Here is an 18,420-nt window from a genome sequence, read left to right on the forward strand (position 1 = left end):
GGGTTGTCGATGCCGGCATGGATGAGATCTGGCCTGGAATGCCCACGCCGGCGTCGGTGAGATCTGGCCAAAATCGAACCTATTTCGGCCAGATCTTAGGTAGATTTTAATGGAAATGGGCTCAAGGGACGATTGGGTTGCATCTGGGGTGTCGCTGCCACCAATCAGTCGTCGGTCGATTTACATTTGGGGTGTGTTTGATAAAGTTCAAACATATAGGAACTTATATGTAATTTTTAGGGGTGTATTTGCTGAATTTTAAAATTTTTTGTCAACCGGTTTGACCAACGATCAAACCTGTTAAACCGGTCAACCCGGGACCCGAAAACTTTGCTGGGTTTCACCTTGGGTTGGGTTTTAAAACATTTGTTTTGACACACATAAATATACAATCATATGATTCCTCAAAACTCTCTTCATTTCAACATGGTATCAGAGCCACTACTCTGATCTTCCTATCCATGCAAGCCGTTTCATTGATGTTTCCTTTCGCACCAACCTTGGCTTTCCCTACACTGACAGTGAGATTTTCGTGGTTTTACATCCGATTTTTGCTCCCTTTTTTTATCAAATCTGATCATAAACGACGTCTTAAGAATTTTATCGGTGTTTCTATGTCAAGATTTTCCCGATACGCTTCCGCACGCCCCTCCTGAATATTCTGCATGTCTGAACACGCACCACATATCTCCAGCAAAAATTTCAAACCTGTTACAGCCAACTTCAAGCCCAATCCAAGTAAGCCTTCCCAGCCCATTTTTCTTTCTTCTATAAATTAGCCCATTCAGTTCAAAGTCCAGCCCAGGTCCACCCATTGACTTGTTGACCATTGAATCGTTGACCCAAAAAAAAAAAAAAGTATGTCTTACACCTCTCCCAACCTTGATGCCATTGTTCGTCCTATTGATAACATTTTAGATGGCTCAAATTATAATATGTGGGCTCAAAATATAGAAGTATTTCTTAGAGGACGAAAATTGTGGCATTATATTTCTGGTGATATTCTTGCCCCCAAGCAACAAGATGGTGAGAGTCTTGATAAGTTTGCATGTTGGCTTGAAGATTGGCATAGTATTCATTATAAAATATTGTCTTGGTTTATCAATACTTCTGTTCCATCCATCCATAACCTGCTTCCCAAGCTTGGTAATGCTCAAGCTACTTAGGATTTTCTTGCTAAACAATACAACTGCACTCATGATGCTTCGTTGCAGTTCCAGCTTGAGACTAAGCTTTATCAGATGCGTCAAGAATCAGGTCAGTCCATTGCTGATTTCTATTCTCAAGTTTATAATCTTTGGGAACAGTTGCCTACTGTAGATCCTCACCTCAAATGTTCTGATGACATTGCGTTGTTTGCAACCTACCATGATCGTCGTAAGTTTATGCATTTTATGATGGCACTTCGTGGGGATTTTGAATCTACTCGGGCCTCTCTTTTGCATCACACACCTTTTCCCACTGTTGAGATTGCAGTTGCTGAACTTATTTCTGAAGAAAATCGTCATTCAACTAAGAAGATACAAACTCCAGATTCAGTTGTTGCCGCCATCCCTCAGACCACCTTTGGATCTTCTCCAACCTCGGGTTGTTTCCCTTCTTAGTCCTCAAAGACTGTCTTCTACAAATACTGCAAACATTCAGGTCACTCTGTTACAGAATGTCAAAAATTGAAGAACAAAAATTAGTCTCGGGCCCCCTTGTTGCAAGTTGCTGCCGTGGCTCCAACTACTCCTTCTACTCTTGAGTCTGCTGCTGAGCCTTCTTCAGTGTCCACTATTCTCATTGCTACTGACATTGAGGCATTAATTCATCAGGTTTTATCCCGGTCTATCACCTCAGGGACATCTCTTTGGTTTTTTTATTCTGCATGTTGTAATCACATGACCTCTGATTCCACCATTTTTTCACAAAAATCTACTCTGTCACCCAATCCTATCATATATGCTGTTGATGGTTCTCATTTATCTGTTAGTCAAATTGGGTCTATTTCCTCCCCTACCTTATTTATTGACAACACCTATCTTGTTCCCAAGTTATCCTTAAATCTCCTTTCAGTTGGTCAACTTTGTGAATTAGGTCTTCATCTTACCTTTTCTAATGCTGGTGTTGATGTGCAGGATCCACAAAAGGGTCAACTCATTGGGATAAGCTGTAAGATTGGATGTCTGTTCGAGCTCACTTCTTTGCAGCTTCCATCCCATCTGTCTCACTCCATTGTTGCTCTTATCATCTCTTCCCAATTATGGCATTCTCGGTTGGGTCATACCTCTATACCTCGTGTTCGTCTTTTGGCCTCCCAAGGTCACCTAGGTTATATAGGTTGAGTCTTTTGATTGTGTTTCCTATCAACTTGGCAAACAAACTCATTTATCTTTTGATATAAATGACTCTTTTTCGACTGCACATTTTGATTTGATTCACTCTAATATTTGGGGTCTTGCACCCACTCCTACTAAGGGGGGATCTCGTTATTTTGTTATCTTTGTTGATGACTATTCTCGTTATACATGGCTATACTTGTTACAGCATCGATTTGAGCTTGTTCATGTTTACCAAACTTTTCACAAAATGGTACAAACTCAATTTTCTTGTACCATTAAAGTTTTTTGTTTAGATAATGCCATGGAATACAATGACAAAACTCTCCTTGAGTTCCTGAATCAACAAGGCACAGTGTCACATCATTCTTGTCCCTATACCTCTCAACAAAATGGTCGTGCTGAACAAAAACATCATCATATCCTTGATACTGTAAGAGCTCTTTTACTTTCTGCTTCTTTACCAGAAAAGTTTTGGGGTGAAGCTGCTCTTACTGTTGTGTACACAATCAATCAAGTACCCTCACCTATAGTCCACAACAAATCTCCTTATGAGCTTCTCTATGGTATGGTTCCTAACTATTCCTTACTTCGTGTCTTTGGTTGTGCCTATTTTGTTACTCTTCCTCTTTATGAACGGACCAAACTGGAACCCCATTCTCGGTTATGCTATTTTCTTGGTTATGGCTTAACTCAAAAAGGTTATCGTTGTTATGATCCTATCTCCAAACGTCTTCGAGTCTCTCATCATGTGAAGTTTTGGGAACACAAACCATTTACTAGCATATCCATGTTCTCCCCTTCCTCCTCTAACCACTGAATCATATTCACTGATCCCTCTATTGCTCTATTTTCTGACTCTTCTGTAGAGATTCCGAGCTCCGCAGACAGTTCTTCCACTACTGCACCCAATCCAGTTGATGCATTTGATGAACCTCGTCGTTCCAATCAGGTAAGTGTTCCTCCTACTCAACTTCATGATTATCACTGTTTCTCTATCCTTGCCACCCTCCACGAACCTCACAATTATCGTGAGGCTCGTACTGACCCTATTTGGCTCACAATTATCGTGAGGCTCGTACTGACCTCTTTGGTAGCAAGCTATGTCTGATGAATTGAATGCTCTTGTCAAAACACATACTTGGGATCTGGTGGACTTGCCTCATGATAAAGCTGTAGTGGGATGCAAGTGGATTTATAAAATCAAGACTCGAGCTGATGGATCAGTTGAACGCTACAAGGCTCGACTTGTTGCTAAGGGGTTCACCCAGGAGTATGGGATTGACTATGAGAAGACTTTTGCTCTTGTTGCTAGACTTACATCTATCAGATCTTTACTTGCAGTTGCTGCTATCCAGCGTTGGGAACTTTTTCAAATGGATGTTAAAAATGCCTTCCTTAACAATGATCTTACTTAAGAAGTTTATATGCAGCCTCCACCTGGCTATGAGCATCCTCAATATAAAGTTTGTCATCTTCGTCACGCACTTTATGGGCTCAAACAAGCTCTTCGAGCTTGGTTTGAGAAATTTCAATCAGTGGTTTCTCAACAAGGCTTTCTTTCTAGCCCATATGATTCTGCACTCTTTCTTCGCACTACTGAGGCAGGTACTATCCTTCTTCTTCCCTATATAGACGATATGATTATTACTGGTGATGATATTGCTGGTATTCAAGATCTTCAAACTTTTCTTAGTCAGAATTTTGAGATGAAGGATTTGGGACATCTTAACTACTTCCTTGGCCTTGAAGTTACTTTAAATCAGGATGGATATTATCTCACTCAAGTAAAATATGCCTCTGATTTACTTTCCAAAGCTGGGTTGATAGACAGCAAGATAGCCACTAGCCCACTTAAGTATAATACTAAGCTTCTGGCCACTAACGGTTCTCCACTTGCAGATGCAACTCTTTATCGACAGTTAGTTGGCAGTCTCATTTATCTTACTATCACCAAGCCTGACATTTCATATGTTGTTCATCTGGTCAATCAGTTTATGAGTGCACCTCGATCTACCTAGTTTGCTGCGGTTCTTCGAATTCTACGCTACATCAAGGGTACTATGTTTCATGGTCTGCACTTCTCATCCCACTCCTCTCTGGAGCTACAGGCTTATTCTGATGCAGATTGGGCTGGTGATCCTACTGATCATCGTTCCACCACTGTTTATTGTTTCTTACTTGGTACTTCTTTGATTTCATGGCATAGTAAGAAACAATCTATTGTTGCCCGTTCTAGCACTGAGGCTGAGTATCGCACTCTTGCTGATACGACATCTAAACTTTTGTGGTTACGCTGGCTTCAGAAAGATATGGGTGTTCGTCAATCAATAAGTTTTCCTCTTCACTGTGATAATCGTAGTGCCATCCAGATTGCGCATAATGATGTGTTTCATGAACGTACTAAACATATTGAGATTGATTGTCACTTCATCCGCCATCATCTTCAGCAGGGTGTCCTCCAGTTACATACAGTTTCTTCTGAAGAAAATCTTGTTGATATTTTTACGAAATCCCATCCACCTGGTCGACTTGGTGATCTTGTTTCCAAACTCCAGTTGACTTCGCCACCAAGAGTTTGAGGGGGGATGTTAGTATATATATTAGTATCTTATAATATCCCTAGAATATATGATTATTCCTGTAATTAAGCTATAATTTCCTGTAATTATGCTAGGTTAGAATCTTTCCATATAATGTATTTCCTATTAACTTTGACCTTCTCCACTATATATAGAGGCCTCCTTTGTATAGTTTTGACTAGGGCTGTGCAAAAAAATCCGATATCCGATATCCGATCCTGATCCGATCCGCTCCAATCCAAAAAAATCGGATATCCGAAAATTCGGATCGGATACGGATCGTTATTTAAAAAAATCTGAATATTCGGATCGGATATCGGATCGGGAATGTTAAAAAATCAGATATCCAGATTTTACTAAACTACGTTGTTTTGAGTTTTACAATAACCCTAAGTCTAACACAATTAACTCAATTACTCAACTCTCTGTCTCTCTCACTCTTAGTCTCTCTCGCTGGAAGCCTGGAACATACAGTCACGTACAGTCGCACATGTTAGTAAACGGTCTCGTATACGCAGCGGAAACAAAAATAATATAACTCAGGGATCGTTTACATGAGCCAAGATCAAGGGTATAATTTTACAATTTTATCATAATAATAATCTGCATAAATATTAAACATGAGTTAAGAGAAACAAACGCACGTTGGAGGCTCCTCCAAATTTGTTGACGAATGTTTTGCTACCGATCCAAGTGTAGGATCGAACCTGTGTAGTCCACACGAAGACAATCTCAAAAGGAACCGAAGAGGTATTTGCTAGATCCTCTTTGGCTTCAAGATTAAGAAGAAAAACAAAATCAATTGAATTGATTTTAGGCTAAAATTGTTACTGCCGTGGGAGTGTTTTTCTCAAAAGGGGCTGTGTCACATTTAATTAACACACTTTTCTTTTTATAGTAAAAACAATTTGCCCTAATCCCATACGGAATAGGCTTGGGCTTCAACCCAAACGCCCCATGTTGCCAAACACTCCCAATTTGATTTATTTTATTTTCCATCATTATCTCAATTAAAATCAATTAATATATATTTAAATATATATTAACATTTATCTTTAATTATAATATATTTAAATATGTGCGAACACACATTTAAACGTAATTTCACTTATTTAATTTTTCTAATAAATTAAATAAAGGCTACGATCTCAGCAAATTTAATTGCACTATGAAATTACCAAAATACCCTTTCACCTTAAAAGACGAAAACGCCCTTCTTTCTTTTTGGATCTTAAATTGTCTTCTATGTGTGTGACCCATAGGCTCCTCATCATATCAGCAGTGTATAGTATCGCGATTAACATCAATTAATCATCTCACTAATACACAGACCAAGGTTGGCCCCTAGCAAGGCATCATGGCCACCCGATAGATTCGGATTCAGCAAAGTAGCTACCTGTCAACGATATGGTTACTGTGCAATTCGATTCTTTCATCATACGTTATCTCGATAAGACGAAGGCATAGAAATAGTGTCAACCTTCGGTTACTCTCGATATTATTTATTCAGTTTCTAGACCAATGACCCGTTATTATAAACTGGATAGAGCAACAACTCAATCCCATTGTGGCCACAGTTTTAGTGTCATTGCCATGTACTGAATTGTGTCATGAGATAACTTTCTCCCATACCCGGGAGTAATGAATCCTCTGTCAATCCATCATAGTCTTTATACACTCCTTGATGCAGCCAATCACCACCGTATTGACAACTCTGAAAAGAACTGCGTTAGGCTAGTGTCAAACCACATTAATCGGTGCACAAGGCGCTTCGGTGATCTCAAGTCTAAGGATCACATGCACCACCATTCATTAGAGGATTCGTTCCATAGAAACTGGGGTTACCATCCATATAGAATCCTCTAGTGGGTCAATCCAGTGAACTTGCTGCGGTGTAATCGCCTACAGCAAGCACCCATGTGTTGCACCAGGTTGTCACCAAACAACCTTGACAAGTGAGATCAGTCACTGCCTTTCGACAGGGTTGTTCAACACTATGATAGCCTTACCGTATTATCTGTGCCCTTACTTCAGAATAATACTGGGGCTACGGACGTTTCTAGAATGGCCACCATATGTGCTCATAGGGTTCTCACTATCAAGATTTGAAACACTTGATACCCTCGTCACGGTTCTACCATTCTAAGGACATATATCAATACATATTGCAATAATAATGATTTACGCGATATAGAATAAAATGCCTTTTATTATTGATTAATGAACATTATTACAAAGAGTCAATTCTACAATAATTGATTGGCTCTAGGGCATCTACTCTACCAGCACAACCTCAAACACTCTTTGTCTCTCTCACTCTCTCATTCTCTCTCGCTGGAACACGGTAACACGCAGTCACGCACAGCAAGACCTCACACACTCTCTATCTCTCTCACTCTCGGTCTCTCTCGCTGGAACACGCAGTCACGCACAGACCTCACATCTCACACAGTCACTCAAACTCTCAGACCATATCTCAGCTCAGTCTCTGATCACTCTTTCTCGCTCAACTCTCTCGGTTCTTTTCGCTCTAACACACACATATACAGACAGACACGTAGTCAGTCAGCCACTCAAACTCCTCAATCGATCTCAGTCTCTCTCTCGCTCTCAACTCTCTCGGTCTCTCTTGCTCGAACACGCACACGGGCCAGTCTCTCTCGCTCAACTCTATCAGATCTCAGTCTCTCTGACGATTGAAGCCCAAATCGATCGTAAGTTAATTTCTTTAGAATTTAGAGTTGCTGAATTTTGTCACGTCATGATTTGTTTAGAGGGGTTTGGTTTAAATTTTTAGTGGATTTTAAAAAAAAAAATATCTATATATTTTAGAGATAGGTGTATGGAGCTTAAAGAAAGTGAATTAAATCTTGACACCAGACACGGAAATTACTTCATCCATATGATTGGAAGTCAAGTTAGGGAGCATTTTGATATGTAGCCTCATGTTGCTATTCTCTAAGCATGTTGGGCTGATCTTTCTAGCACTTGCTTCAAGTGATGTTCAATGACATATTACTCTGGATGGATATAAAGTTAAATAATGCTTTTTCTAATTGTTTTAGTATAGAGTATTTCTGGTTGGAGTCATGGTATTGCTTGCTTGTTGGTGTGATCAAGTTTAGTATATATTGAATCAAAGTTAGGGAGCATTCCAAATGCATGTTGCTTTAATCGGTTTATTGAGCATATTTTCATTTTCAGTATATGATTTTGTTGTTAATCTTAAAATTTGTTTATTGAAATGGTTTATTTGTTTTGTTTTGTTTTGTACAGGAGGATGATGACGAGTAGTTAAGGGAACAAAGCCATCTGATATGAAGATAAGCATAGCAATTGGCAATTGGTCAATTCAGCTAGTTTTTTTAATAATTTGACACATCAGATGGACCTTACGCCCAACAATTTCATGTTCTTCCTGCGGCGGTTTGATGGCATGTTGGTCCAAATCTGCTGGTGTTAGTGGCTCAAAATCACAGTCATTGTCAACCAGAGAGTGCAGATACAATGGTCCATCTGGTAACAAGAAACCACGTGTGAGGCGAGTAGGAATTGGCAATGAAGAATTGAAGATAGCATAGTCATTTAGGCTATGACAGTTTTTGGACAACATAAGTTAATGTTTTGTGCTTCATGTTTTTTTTTAGATACTTTATCATGTAAGGGAATTATAATTCAATTTTATTTCTAGAATTATTTGATTTTAATAAGAAAATTTTAAAATTTGGATAAATTTCGGATATCCGATTATCTGATCCTGATATCGGATATCCGTAAAACCGGATATCCACATAATTCGGATCGATTCGGATCAGGATATAGCCTGATCCGAAAATTCGGATCAAATCAGGAAAAGCCCTATTCGATCGGATATCCGGATTTGCACACCCCTAGTTTTGACACAATATACAACATATGATTCCTCAAAACTCTCTTATTTCAACAGGATCAATGGTTTACTTCCACTCTTTATATTTTTTTACATACTACAAAGATAAAGTATATACATGATATTTTTTCAAGAGACAATCTAATTAAAAGGTAGCTTAAAAATTTGGGAGTTGTACAAGAGCACACTAACATGTATTAATAGTCCAATTGCAATTTATTAGCAAGAAGAAAAAAAAAAAATCCATTTAACAAAAAGAAGTATATCATACACATAGAACTACATGGACATTTGATTACCTCTATATGTTGATGCTTGATTTTGATACCAAAAAAATACACACATGCAAACTACTATGATTTACACATGAGATGATTAGGGAGTGTTTTGGTATAATGATGTATATGCTTGCAGAAACGTAAATAAAATATTGGCAAAGACAAATTTTTAGAGTGGTTCGAATGCTATAAGTTCTACGTCCATTGTTATTTATTATTCTCTGACAATTTTTCTAACATTGCCTATGAGGCGTACAAAGATGGAGTAATTCTTTATTTACAGAGATATTGGCTTAAGCTTGATTGTATGTCTAGCCTCCTCTTGATAAGAACATTGCTCATTTTATTAGTTGATTCTAATGTATGATTACTTAGCAAGTTGTCTGCTTACCATGGGGAGTTCTCTTTAATCCTAATCCAAGAACAAGTGTGGCTACTTGGATTAAGTTGATGACAACTCACACCTTCTAGGCTTTGATTGTTGTTTGATTTTAATTGATGACTGATGTCTTATATATATATATATATATATATATATATATATATTATATAATATATATAAGATTGTGATTGTCAATGTTTTTGCAAATATGTTAACTAAGTTGATGACAATTAGAGATGAATTAAGTTCACACATAACAGACTCTCTATATACAACTACCTACTAGAGGCTTAGCTTATGCTCTCTTATATACATATAACTAAAAAAGTTTTAACCCTTTATTTCAAAAATCAATGGGATAAGGGATACTTACTTAAATTCAACCACTTAATAATTAACACATCTATCATTACTTAGCTAAATTACTAACAAACCAACTTGGAAACTCATTTTGTAATTCTAATGCAAAGAATATGTTATTAAATTCTATAGGAAAAAAATTATATTATTTCTTTATATTTAGGTTTTCCTATTCCTAATTTCTTTTTATTAGTCCTAGTTAATTAGATTTCTTGTTTTAGATGTTCTCAATAATAGAATAAGATTTGTCTTAATTATTAGATTTATTGCTTTCCTAATTAGTTTAGTTAATGTTAATTCTAGTATAAATAAAGGTCTTTGTACCTTTAAGGGAGAAGTTAAGTTTTTACTATTATGTGTTAATGAAGTATTGAAAAACTTGAGGGTTTTCAATTTATCCAATATCCAAATCTTGATACAATTTAGTGGGTGTTTTTTATTTACTTGTTGTCTTTATTTGAGATCCCGATGGAGGAGGTTTTTCAAACACTCAGTATCTGAATCTTTATACAATTAATGGTGGTTATCGTATCACTTGTTTTCTATATTTTCAGTCATCTCTTTTATTGTTTCGGCATCATTTGTATTAGAGCTTTAGGTTTGTTATCAATGGCTGAACTTATCATGGTCAAGGTCAACGAGCTTGCGACAGGGATCTTGGAATGGCCCTATGGAAGACGTTGTTGATCATCGACTTGACCAACGAGATGTAGAGATCGACAATCTCAGGAAGCAAGTTCAAGATCTCCAACAGCAGCTTGCGCAATGAGATCCCGACAGAGAAAAGGATTTTGAAAATTATTGATGATGAATTGAGGTTAGTGATGATGATCACTTCAATGTTTATTTTAATGATCATGATGAACCGCCACAATTTGATGATGGTGTCCTTAAGAAGAATTAATGCATGGAGAAGAAGATTGCTTTGAAGTACACATGGATGATTTTGAAAGAATTATTTTGTCATCAATTTTTATGAAAACGTGCATGATCAATCCAACAAGATAAAGTGGAAGAAGATTTTGCTTCATGATTTTTTTCTAACAATTGAACTGATTGGAGATGATGTTATTACACAGATTGGGAAATTTATAATCATTCGAGCATATTACTTGGATATAAATCTAGAAGAGTTTTGATTAGTGCAAGTTGAAGATGAAGATGTTCGTGCCAGAAATTCAATGCAAATTTCCTATTAGTAGGGGAGAATGATGCAGAGAATATATTATTAAAATTCTATAGGAAAAATTTATATTATTCCTTATATTTAGGCTTTCCTAATCCTATTTCTTATTTTATTAGTCCATATTAAATTATTTCTTGTTTTAGATGTTCTCCATATTATTAGATTTCTTGTTTTAGATGTTCTCCATATTAGAATAGATTTGTCTTAATTATTGTTTTATTGTTTTCCTAACTAATTAAGGTTAATTCTTGTATAAAAAAAATTAAAAAAATAAAAAATTTGTAGCCTTCAGGGGAGAAATTAAGTTTTTGACTATTATGGGTGGAGTAAACGACTTTTTCCCACCCAATAATGGTTTAATGACATTTTTTACCCACGGACTTTTAAAATACCACTTTACTACCCAAGTTTAAATTTCATTTCTGATTCTGACATTTACGACCCCACTCCACCATCATTCTCTTCCCCTATTATCACTCACCAAAACCCCTCAAACCCTACTCTTGTCGACCCTGCCAATCGCCAGCAATCAAATGATTAGGGTTTGCGAAGCCATCCCTCCCAAGTCAATTCTGATCAATCCCAACCATCAAAATCCAACCTTCCCCCACCAAAAGATTCATCGGCTCCCCTCTTTAAAACTCCAACAGCTTGGACAGAGTTTGCTCCTTGTTCCTCTCGGAATTATTGGGTAGTAAAGTGGTATTTTAAAAGCCCATGCGGGAAAGTGTCATTAAGCCACTATTTGGGTGGGAAGTCGTTAACTCTCATGGGTGTGTTTGGTTGGCAGTTATGTGAGATTTTCCATAATTCATTTTATATTACTTACATTACTATATACAGTAATATAAAATTTCAGTAATCTTCCAAAACTAATAGTATCATTGTTGTTTATATGTAGTAACTGAACACCACCATTTTCTAGATATTCTGAGATTACTTGGTAATCTTATCTTTGTTACAGTTTTACCCTTAACTATTAAAACTTTTGGACAAATGCCTTTGTTTTGAAAATAATTTATAAGAATATTTATAGACTATTTTATCCTTATACATAAAAATTTTGGACAAGAATGCCCTCATATTGAAAACATTTACAAGAATGTCAGATTTGGCCACCACCACTCGCACCTGTCGCCGGCCACCACTGCTCGCGCCTGATACCGGCCACCACCGCTCGCGCCTGACACCGGCCACCACCACGGCCTTATTGGATATCGCTAGAACGATGCACGACCGGCTGGATCTAGCCAGTCGTGGGTGATCTAACCGTTAATGGCTAACGGTTAGCCAAATTTGACTTATCATGCGCTGTTCCGTAACTGTCGATGGCCGGCAGTGGCTAGAGGTGGAACATTTGCCGGGTTGGCGGGTCAACCCTAACCCGCCCGTAAAGATGCGGGTTAAACCCGGACCGCCAAGATGGCGGTCCGGGTTGACCCTAACCCGGCAGCAACCCCCGGGCGGCCGATTGCACAATGGCAACCCGCAACCTGGCGAGTTGCTGTTTTGTCTCTTTTGCAAAGACCCGCCAACCCCTAGGTTCCCCGAAAAAAAAAAATAAATAATTTATTTTATTTTTCAAATTACCCCTTTACCCTTGAAATATAGCCTTTTATAGCCGTTGAAGGGTTTTTTTGATCATTTTTCTTTCCCATTTTTTCCTATAAATTGGCCCTAAACCTCACATTTTTCTCACACCTCAAATTCTCTCATTCTCTCTATTCTCTAATCTCTAATCTCTCCATTATTCATTTATTCTCTTAATCTCTTTGTTATCAATTTGCTCGTATTTAATTTTTATTAGTTTTTACAATTTTTAATTCATATTTCCAATTTTCCAAATTCCAATTTCCATATTCCAATTCTCTTTCTTTAATTTTTATTTCTTCTACATCAATTTTTTTTTTTCAACTACAATGGATAGATATTTCTCTCCCATCAATTACAATGATGACAGAAACTACTATCCTAGTCCTAGTCCCGCTGATTTTACTAACATAAATGTAGGAGGAGATTCAAATAGTCCCGCTTTCCCATTCTCAGAATCTGATACACCTCAAAATATGCCCCCGATTCCAACAGCTCCCGGTGGTTCTAGAAGTCTTCCTCGTAATCGTCGTGCTCGCCAACTTCATCTCAAGCTGAGGCGGGTAATCAACTGCCGTCGAAACGAAGACAGACACACATCACTTTGGGCACATTTCGACAAGTTTTACAAGACAGAAAATGGTGTTCAAGTCAAGAAAGCGAGATGCAAATATTGTGGAAATATTTATAAATCTAATTCAGGTAATGGTACTAGTACTTTAAAAGGCATGCTAATAACATATTAATCAACATGGAAATAGAGAAAGCAATCAAACTCAAATAACTAATATGGGTACTAATTGGCGTTATAATTCTGATTTATATAGAGAACATTAGCTTTATATATTGCTACAATTGATCAACCATTAATTATGGCTGAAGATAAATATTTTGAAAGATTTGTTCAAAATTCATTTTTTTCCAGGATTTAAAAGTTATTCTAAAACTGCAACAGAAATGATTTAATAATTGTTTAAAAAAATGAAATTAGAATTAAAAAATAAATACATACTTGTCATGTTAGTGTGGCTGTAACTGCCGATATTTGGAGTCGTAGAGTTAAACAAGATTATATTTGTGTGACGAGTCATTATTTTGATAATATGTAATTAAATAAATTTTTATTGGGATTTAGATAATGGATGTTGATCATATGTGGTGACAAATTTATAATAAAATTGTTGAAGTTTTAGAAGATTATGATGTTGTTAGTAAAGTATAAGTTTAACTTTAGATAATACAAGTTCTAATAGTAAAGCTATAGATTATTTTCAAAGTAATTATCCTTTATATAACAATTTGAAGTTTTTTCACCAACGTTGTGCATGCCATGTTATTATTTAATTGTGAAAAGTGTTGGAAATAATATAAAGAAAATCTATAGAATTAGAGATTGTTTAGCTTGGATTACTAGTAGTAAAAAATCAAATTGTCTCCTAGAACTTTTGCATTAGACATGCCTGTTAGATGGATAGTATTATTTAAGCTTGATTCTTGTTTACCTTATGCTAATATAATTAGTTTATTGTTGTCAAATAATATAGGTCTTCATTATTTGGTAGAAAATGATGGCATATAGCTAAGTATTTCATTCTTTTCTTAAAACTTTTTACCAATCCACTTTACAGCTTTCTGGTGTGTATTATCCTACTAGTCCATTGTTAATACTATAATTATAAAAATTCCGGTTATTTATAAAAAACAAAGACAAATGTAATTTTAAATGCACCAATAAAGGCAATGGAAAAAAAAAAATTAATATTGGGAAACCATTCCTTTTCTTTATTGTTTAGGTGTATTTGATCCTAGAATTAAATTAGCAGGTTTAAAATAGTTTTACAGTTTATGTGAAAATTTACAAACCGAAGCATATGTCAATCAAATAGAAGAGGTAAAAATACACTTTCGAATATATTTCCAGTATGAAAACAAGTATGAACCCGCAAAGAGGCGAAACATCCAGAGAAGCTGCATCAGAAGAAACAATGAACTTCTACTCTTGGGGTGCACTGAATAGGCACAAGACCCGAATCCAAAGCAGAACCTCCTCTTCAGAAGCTCCACCAACAACAACTAATGTACTGTCTTCCATGCAGTCGCAGAGAATGAGCTTCAACAATATTTGGCACACCTCTGAAATGTTACCAGTAGATCCATAACAGAGAGCCAACATTGATCTCTTAGACTATTGAGAGCACAGAAAATGTTTTTTTTTTCCGGTATTATCAAGACTTGCCTGGATGTTTTCGCTGTTCCTTGTCTCAACCGTCTCATCCGAACAACATTTAGTGCAAGTGGAAGAATTTTAAATGAAAGGAGGACTAAACTTCACCACAAATGATTGAAGTCCTCACATGTCTTCAAAATTGGGAACGGTTGCGCCATCAAGGTCAATACGAGGTTGTCGACGATACTTTAATAGAATCATTTCAATTTTGTAATATAGATGATCGATGAGGGAGGTCCTAGTGAACCCCAAATTAGTTGTTTTGTAAATTGCAACTTGACAAATTAATTTTCAATTATTACACTCTTTTTTCCTTACTAATTTTTGTCCTATTGGGTTTTTCTTGGTGAGGTTTTTAAAGAGGCATAATTATTGTAATTTCTTATTTTATTTTTTAATAAATGAATAAATTTAATTATTCTATATTACAATTTAATGTATTAAAATTGAATTAATATTTGGAATGTTAACAAAAAAAAAATTAATTTAATTTAATTATTGATATTTGAAAAGAAATTAACAATTAACTAAACAATTACATTTATTCATTTATAAATTGTTAATTATTCATTTGAAAAGTTAATTAAACATTTAAACTTAAACAAAATTAAAAAAAAATCAAAAAGCGGGTTAACCCGGCCTAACCCGCGCCAACCCGCGGGTTAGGGTTGGCGGTCCGGGTTGGGCCAGCCAATTCTTTAATATTGGCAGGCCTAACCCGGCCCACCAATGTCACCGGGGCGGTCAAGACCGACCCGACATTAACAGCACCGGGCCGGGCGGGTTGCTTTTTCACCTCTAGCAGTGGCTTGGGTGGGTAGGGATGTTTTTGTGAAATTTAAAATTTTATTGTTGTTGGGGTTTTCTAACAAAATCTCAAATGTAAGGTGTTAAAATAGATAATTCAATAATAATAATGAAGAATGGTAATTGGGTAATCTATATAACATAGCCATCAATTTTTTCCTCCCAACCAAACATTTCAATATAATATATCACTAATCTATTCAATCTAACCAAACTTATTTAATATAATATTCCCAGAAATCTTCAAGATAATCCACTTCCCATTAATATAATATTTCCAATATATGTTTATGAAGTATTTGAGAAACCTAAGGATTTTTAGTTTATCCAGTATCCGCATCAATTCTATCCTGAATGAATAGTATTTGACTATCAAAATAAAAGTTTAATATGCTGTTGTACAACTCCCAAGTTTTTAAGCAACCTCTGTAACCAAATATATATAAACAAAGGATCATAGGAGAAAAGACTAAGCATATATTCCTTTACATATATCTGTTGTTTGTTTTTAGGTGAATTTCTATTATTATAATTACAGTGAATATAAACCCATGTTCCTATCATGCGATTGAGTCATTTTGCTTCGTAGGATCGATCATATGTTATATTAATTTAAGTACATAAGTTGGAAAGATAAAGGAAGGAGTTGATGAAATTAAAACCCAACATCAATTCTGACAATTCCTCGTAGTTAACTTGACCATCACCATCAGATCAGCCTCCCTAACCATTTGGTCTACCTCTTCATCTGTCAGTTTCTCCCCCAGGTTCATCATTACATGCCTCAACTGCATATACTACATATTAAGAAGAAACATTACTATATATATTCTGTATCTATTTATAAGTTGAGATTTTGAAGAACTGAACCTCATTAGGAGATTGTAACCATCTTGATCCTTGTCAAATACTTTGAAGGCTTCCCTCAATTCCTCTTCCGCTTCACTCCTATACATAACCAAGTAGTTATACACTCTTGATCAAAGATTTGTTTCCTGTATTTGTAATGACCTGATTAGTTACCTTCATTTTTCTTGCCATGAGATTCAAGAACTCCCCGAGCTCTATAGTTCCATTACCATTCATATCAACTTCATTGATCATGTTATGAAGTTCTTCTTCTGTAGGATTTTGATCTAATGAACTGATCGCAGCCGCTAGTTCTTCGATAGTAATACAACCTGGAGCCATATATGAACCAATCAGTCATTTAAGAAATTATAATCAAAATTGCACATATAGAAAACTGCACCATCTCCATCCTTGTCAAGTAGGCAAAATACTTGCTGAAACTCAATAATCTTTTTTCTCAGGCAAAGCATCTCCCTCTCCCATATTGCCTTCCTTCTTCATGAAATTAATTACAACACTTGAGAATTTAAGGGAGAGCTCTAGAGTTCACTTGGAAAATGCTTACAATGGGTTGAATAATTTCAGAGCTATCTATTTATGTGAAACTTGCCCTTTCTTAAGTTAAAAATAGACATTATTTAGTCAACACTGCTTACTAGAAATTTATTTCTCCGAATTTCTGGACTTCTACATTCCCAAAAAGAAAAAATAATATGAAGACTTCAAACTATTTGAATTTTTTTGGGTTGAATTAATATTTCTTAACACGTGTGCTTAGGTTGAAATTAGATTTTTATTATTTACTATGAAAGAAAATTGAATCTCGTCCTTGCGTGGAAGACATTTGTTGTGTTACGCTACAAGACATCCCATAATTTAAATAATAAGATTAATTCTCTCTAGATCAATTTCTTACAACAATTTTTACATGGATTAGAATATTATTACTTTATCACCGTTGAATTGGTAAACTGGATCTATTGGTAATAATATATTTTGATCTTCTTAATTTTGTATTATCTCACTTAAATCATTTAATTAATTATTTCTGTCTACTTTAATAACGAATGAAGAGTTGTTGATTAATTAGAAAAATGTCAATTGTATTAATTGTTGATATCGGACTTAGAACAACGGGGACCCTAGCTTACTAAAAGCTTGTTTGACCGAGCTTATGAAAATTAGTTTATAAGCAATTAGTGCTTATATAGTAATTTGAGTTTATAAGCAGTTGAAATTTAAGCAGTTATGTATTTAGTTAAAGTACTTATAAATGATTGACAAGTAATTGACGCATTTGATAAAATGTGATTTATAAGTATATTTTATTATTAAAATAACTAAAAAGGGTATTACATTATTTTATCAAACAATAAATAAGGTTATATGATGAAATTTTAAAATTAAATTGAGGTAATGTAATAATATACTTAGTCAAAATAACTTATAAACAGAGTGCTTATAAGCCCAAAAAAAAAATTGGTTCTTTCAACTTTTTTTTTTTAATTATTATAACTCAAAAAAGTTATAAACAAATATATCTGTTTAATTTTAGAGCTTATAACTGGTTTTATTGGCTTATAAGCTCAAACAAATACCCTCTAAAATTTAGAGTTCTCTTATTGGAAACTTGCTCTTTTAATACTAAATTAATGCACCCAAATACATTCTAATTATACAATTGATTAATATAATATAGAGTTAAATCACGACTTAATCAACATAATCAAATTATTTTGAAGTACAAAAAATATGTATGCTATAAGATATGTCAAAAGAATTTGATTATGTTGATCAAATCATAATGTAAGTCTATATTATATTAATCAATTATTTAGTTAAAAAAATTTAACTTACCGAATAAAAACCTACTTTATTAAATAAGATTTCATAATATGAGTCATAAATACCTTTGCATATAACTATCTTAAAACATAAATTTGTTT

At 35.2% G+C, this 18,420-nt stretch overlaps 1 pseudogene; it reads right to left on the bottom strand.

Annotated features, from left to right (window-relative positions):
- Positions 1-16,234: 16,234 nt before the first annotated feature.
- On the bottom strand, positions 16,235-16,958 carry LOC116138805 (annotated as a pseudogene).
- Positions 16,959-18,420: the final 1,462 nt, after the last annotated feature.

This window comes from Pistacia vera, unplaced genomic scaffold, assembly GCF_008641045.1.
Source record: "Pistacia vera cultivar Batoury unplaced genomic scaffold, PisVer_v2 Contig344, whole genome shotgun sequence".
In the NCBI taxonomy this organism is placed as follows: Eukaryota; Viridiplantae; Streptophyta; class Magnoliopsida; order Sapindales; family Anacardiaceae; genus Pistacia; species Pistacia vera.